General features: G+C 37.5%; 1 long non-coding RNA gene across 1 annotated transcript; it reads left to right on the forward strand.

The window, feature by feature from the left end:
* Positions 1–1,617: 1,617 nt before the first annotated feature.
* LOC141643525 (uncharacterized) lies at positions 1,618–6,368 on the forward strand. The gene is made up of 5 exons (XR_012543723.1): positions 1,618–1,793; positions 4,121–4,192; positions 4,566–4,624; positions 5,171–5,263; positions 6,054–6,368. It is a non-coding gene; the product is annotated as an uncharacterized LOC141643525 (long non-coding RNA).
* The last annotated feature ends 4,071 nt before the right edge of the window (positions 6,369–10,439 follow it).

Consider the following 10,439-nt stretch of genomic DNA (forward strand, 5'->3'; position numbering starts at 1 on the left):
CGCAGATTCCACAAACAACAACGGGGTCAGTATTATGCAACAAACAAGACAAACAAATGCACTACTCGTCTGATCATCATCAACTCCCAATCACCCAGTCTCACATAGTATCCGACTACACACTAAAGTGTGTAGCCCTGCCAGATTACCCATCGCAACAGGTAATCCTCGCCGCCAGTGGGTGACCGCAGCCGATCCCACCTAGTCCAGCTCCTCACGAGCGACAACTATCCCTGTCCCTTAATGTGCACATCCCCTCCCGTGGCGGGTTCCACGGAGGGCGAACTAGGGTGTGAAGCCACTCCCGCAAGTGACTCCACCATAATCACAATCACATGACATTACTGTCATCTCAATCCCCTCACACCAACACTGTCACAACAATCTCCATATTATGATGATCAACAGACAACGATAAATACAACAACATGTCATGTAAAGCACAGTAAACTGAGTAGGGAAACCCTACCTTAGCAATCACAGCAGTAAGCAACACGGACAGTCAAAAAGGCTCCTCTACGAAGTCTTCTCCTATACAATGATCAAACAGCACAATTACACTTTGTACAATTCCCAACATCCCCTTCCATATAAATGTATAGCAACCCGAAACGATGCAATAATTACAAAGATGTACTTACCAACAGTGCAACAAGAACTTATACGCAAGAATCACCGCAATTATCCACACAAATATGCTACGAAATGCTCAAAGGAATGATTAGGGAATGATTTGGGTATGATTAGGGTAACGTAGGATTGATAACTTATTTGTGAAAAGTGATATTAGAAAGCGACGCGGAAATATAAAATACCCTAATCACTCCTTAATCAAACCGTCGAAATATAACTTGCGCCAAAACAGGACACTCGGTCGAGTGCAACAACACTCGGCCGAGTGTCCAATACTCGGTCGAGTATTCACTATACTCGGCCGAGTATTCCTCGGCAGAACCGAAATAACACACACTAAGAGCACTACTCGGCCGAGTAGGCTCTACTCGGTCGAGTAGGCTCCAAAGAAGATCCGTAGTGTTACAATCTTTCTCCCTAAAAAGAACTTCGTCCCGAAGTTCACACTCTACTACATACAAGCACCACACCACGACACAAGACTCTAACAATCACATGAGATAACTCCAAGGAACTACACAAGCATCACAACAAGTTACCCAAAACGCATCTCCTGACACGAATCAAACAAAGCAAAGAAAACACAAAACACTATCGCGACCATCTCTTACCCCCCTAAAAAGACAACGGTTACGTCCCCGTAACCAAACATACCTGATCAAAAAGGTTAGGAAAGCGGTCTCGCATAGCTTCCTCGGGTTCCCATGTGGCTTCCTCCACATTATGATTAGACCAAAGGACCTTGAGTAAGACCGTCTCACCATTCCGGGTCTTACGAACCTTGCGATCAAGAATCTCCTTAGGAATCTCAGCATAGGACAAGGATTCACACTACTACAAATCCCTTACATTAATGACACTTTCGTATTGATGCTTTCATAAAGCGTGGACCTCATAAATAACCCTCCAATTTTATAATTTAAAGAACCGCCATTCTACAAATTAAGAAAGCGGCATTTGTTAAAATTCACCTAAAAATCCCGCTACTAGTCTAATACCCCACTACCTAGGCCGCTATCTCTATCATTTTTTATAAAGAAAAAAACCTAACCCCTAAACTTCTAGTTCAATCATCAGCGAGAAACACGATTCAATCTGCCGATCAACTGTAGTTCTTCAACTCGATCACAAAGATCCAATTTGCCTATTACATATCATAGGTACGGTTCTACTTCTCGTTCATTTTCAATTACTTGTATGTTATTGATGGTAATCTTAATTGATTCAATCGTATTATGGTCGTGCTTCATACTTTCGATCAACAAAGACGATTAAGTTTGATAACATCAATTAATCGTAAGTTATTGACTCGTAAGTCTCAAAGTTATGGTTTTTATTTTGGGTTTGATTTTTTTCATTTTCTGTCTTCTAACAACGAGAATGTGGTGTCTTTTCGGGACACATTCAGATACTTCGGTTCACGTTGTTGGTTTGTTGGAATATGCAGGGTATTCTCTAAATGTCTGTGTTTAGCAATTTGGGTGTATAATCGAGAGTTGATAGATTAATTGTGCTGCAACTTTGTATATGATGATATGGGATACAGGCAAACAAAGTAGTGAAAATTTTAGTTCCTTTTTGGTCGAGTACTGGGTTTTGTAGGGTTAAATTATCAGCAGAAATCCGCAAACCAACCAACACTGTGAAAAGTCGAATTTAGTAAGGGATACATAAATCAACCTATTAAAAATGTTGTATACAAGACAAGTATGAGCTAAATCATACTTCTTCAGGTCTTTAGACAGGCTTTTTTCTTTTGGCAAAAGGAGCCATAAGACCATAAAGCTAATGTGATTTTAACCCAAGTCATTACTCATGTCTGACTGCGACGCCTTTTACTATTACCAATAAAGGTAGTTGATTGCTGCGGGATGCGACTGTAAAACAAGTTAGTAATAAATAAATGTGTGTACCTCCTTGTCATTCTTTTCCTTGTTCTCTTCCGACTTCTTTAAATACTCTGATCATTAAACACCATAAATTGGACATAATCTTCGAAATAAAAGGAGCAAAAATTTCAAAACTGTTGATTACTTTGAAGAAGAGCTGTCTGAGAATCAGTGATTTCAATAGCAAGTGCCGCCGCCAAAATAGTAGTAGCAGTAGAGGTTAGAAGAAGGCCTCTTCTTCCTACTTGACCAACTTCTAATTTAGTAGTTGATGCCGGAATATTTATGACGTGTTCATGGAGTTCTTGACCATTATTACTTACGGCAATATAAAATACATATACTTGGAACTTGTAAGCCATTGTATTGGATTTTTCTTTGTTAGTCATTTAATTACTAGCTAGTTGCTGATGAAATGAAAATTTGGTTAGTAGTTAGTATTGCTGAGTGTACATGGTCAAGGCACATGCTATGAATTCCCTAGTTCGTGTACCTGAAGAGCTGATGGCATTAAGAAAATCAGCATGTTCTCAACATTTTAAAAATATATTTAGTTTTACGCATACTCGTATTTCTAAGTGAAAACTATTTAATTAGTTGATTTTTTATATTGTTTGAGTATGAGTTCAAGGCAATCAACTCTTCTGGAATTAAATCCATAGCTGTTCGTGGTAAATTGTGTCGTCACTTTTCCGGAATTACATCCATCGCTCTCCTCGTCCTCGTCCTCTTCGTCTTCCAGATCTTGTCCTTTCTTTCTCTTTCCATCTTACTTTATTCTCCAATTCATCTAATTAGCTGTTGCTTTACTTAAGCTATGTGGGGTAAAAGGGACTCTGTCGAGATATTTTATAGCCTGTTAGAGACATGTTTTTGTAGTCATTTTTTAGTTACTTTGTCTCCGTCACTGACTATTGTTGGCTTTGGTGTACTGAGAACAGTTTAGTTATCCGATAATGGCTGTTGAAAAACTGATGTTCCAAATCACAAAAAGAATAATCTTTTGTACAAACTTAAGCTACTGTAACGATGGCTGATTGCTTAGAAGTCAGTGCAGTAGGATGTGTGGTCAGAACTTTTTTTTTTCATGGAACAAGCTTTTGGTTCATCGGCTGTAGAGGTTCCGAGAGTTTACATGTTCCTTTGGTGAATAATTGACCTGGACTTCTCTATCTAATTCATAGTCGTGAGCTTCACCTATCTGGTCTTGGTAGGTTCGTGACTAGGACTTTGACAAGATTGTCTTATGGATATTGGTGCCTTCAAAAAGGCTACCCAATCTTTTAAACTTAAGATGAACTAAATCTCCAAGGCGACTATAAAGCTAAACTTTGTTAAGTTAGTGTTTGTAGGTAGGGCAATGTTAGACACTTACACAGTACTCCGAACTTGATCTTCTATGTCTTGTACTTTGTCAAATTTTATACGGAGTAATTAACAATATAAACCCTCAAACAATGGAATTTTATTCCTCTAATGTGTGTGCTCTAATTTAAATGACATGTTCATAAGTGAAATCACAAGATGAAATTTTGATATATTTTTGGTTCATTTGTATAATTGTATTTACTATTAATGTTCTTCTGTTTTCTCGGCAGTATCGTCCTACAAAGTTTGATCTTGGTTCAGACTTACCCGCATTTCGTACTAGAGGCTTTCTATAAAGAGTGGTATTCTCTTGACTGTTATTTTGAGGCTTCTATTTTGTACAAGCACAATTTTGATAATCTTATTCATCTTTGTAACTCAAATGACATAAATTCATGTCTTATAGAAGTATTGTGAAATATAAAATATGTTACTAGTATTGCCGCTTTAGAAACAGTATGTCGTCATTACCATTATTTTGAGCTAATAGTTTGACATTTAAACCAGTTGTGAATTGTGAAAATATTTTATCACTTAGAATATGCTCTTAGTTCATGTAAGTATTATTATGGTTCATTATAATTGTCTATGTACTTTTATATATATTCATTATTGATGCGAATAACCTCCAACATTGATGTTTCGAACCACTTATACACTGGTTTATTTCAATAGGTTCATCAAGATGGAAAACAGTCAATGCAAGATTGTTCCTCAAATTATTCACATGTGATGTAAGTACACCATTAAGAGAGTTTTCTTGTTAAGATATATGTTTCCTTGTCAAAATTGGTTTTTAGGTTTTGATTAATTTTAAAATCATAGTTTACCGTCTTGTTGCACAACTGAAAGTTGAACCATTAAGAGGGTTCAATGTTCTCTTCTCTTAATGTTTTATTTTGGGATAGTGCCATAGTGCAACATGTTACTTGACACAAAGAAGACTTGAAAGCACAAAAAGCAGTAGTACTAAGATGACTTGTCTGTAACCAATCTTCTATTTTTTTCCTCTTACAAAATTAAGACAGCGGTGCATATACCATTTATTGGATGCCCAGACTACTTGAAACACTTTGATATGCCCAATTTCCATAAAACTTGATCCATAGCAACCACTTCGGAGGCGAGAATAACCTAATAGCATCAATTTTAAAGTTTTCCATACTTGGTAATGTGGGTAAATTTTACCGAGCGTGGAGGTTAATATTTACCTAAGTGTGTCTTTTTACTATTTTGAGCATCCTTTGTTAATTTCATCGCCTTTCTTGGTCTCATATTAGTTGAAGTCTTGTTGCTTGTGAAGTGTCTTTGGAAAAGCTACAATCGAAGTTATAGGCATGGCAAAATCGAACATGAACATGGCTAGTACACGGGTATGCTTAATTTTTTTACTTCTCTGTTTATTTGATATTTGATAGAGGGTATTACTGTAAGGTGCTGGAATGATGAAGGATCATTTGTAGAGCTATTCTGTCAGATTTTAGCTTAGATTCTAATATGTTTTGATGAGTTTCGTTTCAGATGACCCGTTTAGTGTTACTCCAAACTATACCATGGCCAAGACCCTTGCTTTGTTTATTACAGTGTGAGTGTGAGTGTGAGTGTGTGTGTGTGAATGCCGCTTATATGCGTAATGCCTTGCTTTGTGTATTATAGTATCGCTGGATACCAAGCATTAAACATCATAGATTCATAAGTTACTATATACTACCAGTGAACGCAAGTGAAACTAGTGAAAGCAAGTATGAGTGAAACCAGTGAAAGCAAGTATGAGTGAAACCAAGTATGAGTTAACTAGCACTGTTGCACACGTAATTGGAAACAATCATCAGAAACTGGAGATATGAAAGTGAAAGTACAACGTGACCTATCCAACCCCCAGCATCATAGTCCTACTCAATTATTTGTCACATAACTAAGACTATATATGACCCTTTATGTACAAAGAATCAATCATGTGGTGTCATTTATTAATTACTGCATTCTTTAGATCATATAACATAATAGAAATATGAACTTTTGCCTTTCAAATGCTGAAGTAGATTAAACAAAGCCATATTCCTAGTTTGATTATTACTTTATGTTATTCCTGGCTTTAGTGTATATGTAATATGTACTAATCAAATATATTCATATAAATTATATTTTGTTTGCCCGTTATAGGTTTCAGATTCATCAGATGGTGACGATGCGCCTTCATATGTTGATTGAAGTCCCATTGACATTGCGTCTACATGATTGAAGCCCCTACGACGTTTAAACTACTAAGTGTCCTTGTCGTACAAGTTTATGTTGGATTTTACTATCATCCGGATCGCTTTTGATATTTTTGATTTTGTCGTACTATAAAGTACGTACTAGTTAAATTGCCAGTGCTATAGTATTTGTGATGAAGACGATATGTATCAAATGTATGATTATTTATAAAAGTACGTAAGTATGTACTACTTCATTATATATTGCATTGTATTTTTTTCATGATTTAGTAATAGTTAGTAGTACTATTACTTCTAGGTCTATTTAATTAATCTCTACGATTTTATCAAGAAATCAAATTCTCAAAAATCTAATCGCCAAAATTATACCGTGACAAAAAGAAATGTCAATATATAAATAGTTGACGTGTAATTCTATCTCATTGAGTGACACATAAAGCATCAATAGTCGCTTAAGACGCTTAAAAGCGTCAAATTTGTTGACAAATAAAAGCGTCAATAGTTAATGAAGACGCTTAGAAGCGTCAAATTTGTTGACAAATAAAAGCGTCAATATTCAATGAAGACGCTAAAAAGCGTCAAACTTGTTGACCCAAAAAAGCGTCGACGGTCATTGAAGACGCTTAAAAGCGTCAATTTTATTGACAACTAAAAGCGTCAATAGTTCATGAAGACGCTTAAAAGCGTCATATTTGCTGACCAAAAATAGCGTCAACAAATAACGACGCCCCAAAAATTGACGCTTTCTTAAAGCGTCAATAAACAAAAAACTGACGCTTTAAAGCGTCGAAAAACGCTTGAAAAAGCGTCATTAATGCAAGGTATGTGTAGTAGTGTCATCAAGTTCGATGTTCTCCATCTCGAGGATGTGCGACGGATCACTCACATATTTCCGGAGTTGAGACACATGAAAAACATTGTGCACTCTATCCAAAGCTGGTGGTAAAACTAACCTGTAGGCTACCTCGCCAACACGGTCCAGAATTTCATAAGGGCCTATAAACTTTTGGCTTAACTTACCCTTCTTCCCAAACCTCATAACGCCTCGCATAGGTGACACTTTCAAAAGCACCTTGTCACCTACCGCGAACTCAATGTCCCTGCGGTGTAAGTCGGCGTAGCTCTTCTGACGATCTTGAGCTGCTCTCATCTTTTGGCGAATCAACTGGATTTGCTCAACCATATCTTGAACCAATTGTGGCCCTAAGACCCTTTGTCTCGGAACTATCATCCCAACAACCTGGACTTGGCATTTCCGGCCATACAAAGCTTCAAAAGGTGCCATCCCAATGCTTGTATGATAACTATTATTGTATGAAAACTCGATCAAATCAAGTCTGTCTTCCCAACTGCCTCCAAAGTGTTGGGAAATGTGTCCTCAACAATAGTGCGATCATATGATTTAAATATCATTATTAAATCTCATTTTAAGAATACAATTGGGAAGTAATATTATTCTTGTCAATCGGTCAACATATATCGGTAATGATTGGTGACTAGAGTTTGACATTCTTTGTCGTGTGTGACGGTGGTGATCGTTGACCCCTAGGTCATACCTAAAGGGCAATACTCTTAATTGATTATTTAATTAATCGTATAATGTTGCGAATTAATTAAATTACTTGAAAATTGACGGACGATTTTGGAAGTAAAATTTACGTATCAAATTGAAATGTGATTAAATGAGATACGGTCCGAGTAATTGAATTGTATAATTACTCGGATGAAATAAATTGTTTAATGTAACAATTAAATTGAATGAATTGTTATAAATACAATCAGTTGTGATTTATAAATTGGTAAAAATTATTTCGGCACAAGTAATTATGGAATTACTAAATCAATTTTTGTATGTGACGTATTTTTATTAATACGTTGATTTTTAATATGTTAAAAAATACATTACAAATTATGTTACATGTGACATGTTACATATTGACAATTGACAAAATAATATGGATTCCATATTATCATATGGACCGAAATAAAGAAGAGGTTTAAGCTAATTAAATTGTTTAATTAGTAGCTAAACATAATGATTGTTTTGCTTTAGTAGCCTTACATGCCTATAGTGCATTGTGAAGACAAATGAGCCCATGCATTGGCTCCTTTCCACCTCCTCTTGGCCGGATTTTTAGAGAAGAAAAACCACTTGGTTTTTCTTCTTATTTTTGATATACACCATAATGTAATGTGTGTATTATTCATTCTTTTACTCATCCAAAATACAAGTTCTAGTGAGAAGAAAAATCCTCTCTTCTCCTCTCTTAAAAACCGAAACTATTATGTGATTTAAAGAGTTTTGGTTCAATTTTCTACTAAGATTAATATTATACTAGTACTTATAATATTAATTAGATTAAGTGAAAGCCTTGGGTATAAAGCTTGGGGAGAGATCTTATTCTTAGATCTTGTTCATCCATTGGAATAGCTCAAGAACAAGAAGAGAAAGGTGATCTCTCTTGTGCCCTAATAGCCGAAATCTACAATGTAAGGACATTATTTCTCTTCTCTTTTATTAATGTTTGCATGCATAAAATCCGTTTTAATTTTATGACAAATTAATTAGACATATATGAGTATGTTAAATATGTATATAGATCTACATTTCCTTCACAAAGTCCATAACACATGCCCTTAGCATGTCTTCTAAGGTCTTGATGGTCCGTTCTGTCTGACCATCGGTTGCCAAAACTTTGATATGAACCTCGCGTCACGATCGGAAACAATATCTTTCGGAATACCATGCAACCGAACCACATGCTTTCGGTAACCCAATGCAAGCTGCATCTTAGACCAAGTATCCTTCATGGGGACGAAATGGGCTGATTTGGTTAGCCGATCCACAATCACCCAAATCATGTTGTTACCTTGCTGTGACCTAGGTAACCCCACAATAAAGTCCATGGAGATCGACTCCCACTTCCACTCAGGCACTGTCAGAGACTGAATCTTACCTTGAGGTCTCCTTTGTTCACCTTTGACCCTTTGACAGGTCAAACATCTAGCCACAAACTCAGCTACGTCTCTCTTCATGTTCGGCCACCAAAAAGTCTTCTTAAGGTCTCTGTAAAGCTTATCACCACCCGGGTGAACTGAATAAGGAGTGCAATGAGCCTCAGACAAGATCATCCTCCTCAACTCTGCATCGTCAGGAACACACCATCTCCCATCAAAACGAACACTCCCATCTGGATGTATAGAGAACCGGGAAGCTGCTCCACTCTCTACCTTTGACTTCCACTCCTGGATCTTAGGATCAAGCTCTTGCTTACTTTTGATGTTTTCATACAACTCTGGCTCGATCGTCAAATCCCCGATGGTATTCCCCTCTCGAATCATAAAGATCCCCATTCCAGACATCTCATCTCTCAACTTCAGCAAGGACATAGCTGTACATAGCGAATGAACGCTCTTCCTACTCAAAGCATCAGCGACAACATTAGCTTTACCCTCATGATAGATGATCTCCATATCGTAATCTCCAATCAGCTCCATCCACCGTCTCTGTCGCATGTTAAGCTCCTTCGAGTGTGGATATACTTTAGACTCTTATGATCAGAGAACACCTTAAAAGTTGCGCCATAAAGGTAGTGCCTCCAGATTTTAAGAGCGAACACAACTGCACCCAGCTCCAAATCATGAGTAGGATAGTTCTCCTCATATTGCTTCAACTGCCTCGAAGCATAAGCTATCACTTTCCCTCCCTGCATCAAGACACAACCCAAACCGTTCTTTGAAGCGTCGGTATAGACTTCAAAGTTCTCACAACCCCTACGGCAAGGCTAGGATAGGAGCTGTGGTCAAGCGTTCTTTTAAGGTCGAAACGCCGCCGTTTCACAACTCTCATCCCAAACAAATCGACTTCTTTCCTCATCAAGGACGTCATAGGCCGTGCTATGGTAGAGAAATCCTTCACAAATCTCCGGTAGTAGCCGGCAAGGCCTAAGAAACTCCGGATCTCAAGCAACATTCTTGGCGATTCCCACTTGGTAACGGCCTCAATCTTACTAGGATCCACATATACCCCCTTCTTGGATATGACATGGCCTAGAAAAGCCACTTCCTCTAACCAGAACTCACACTTGGATAACTTGGCATAGAGTTGATTTTCTCTCAAAGTCTGCAAAACTATCCTCAAATGCTCTTCGTGCTCTTCCTTGGTCTTGGAATAAACTAGGATATCGTCGATGAAAACAACCACAAATCTATCCAAAAACGGTGTGAAGATCCGGTTCATCAAATCCATAAAAGCGCTTTGGCGCATTGGTCAACCCAAAAGGCATCACTACATACTCGTAGTGACCATAACGAGATCGGAACATTTGTTTTA

The sequence above is a fragment of the Silene latifolia genome, chromosome 2, assembly GCF_048544455.1.
Source record: "Silene latifolia isolate original U9 population chromosome 2, ASM4854445v1, whole genome shotgun sequence".
Taxonomy (NCBI): domain Eukaryota; kingdom Viridiplantae; phylum Streptophyta; class Magnoliopsida; order Caryophyllales; family Caryophyllaceae; genus Silene; species Silene latifolia.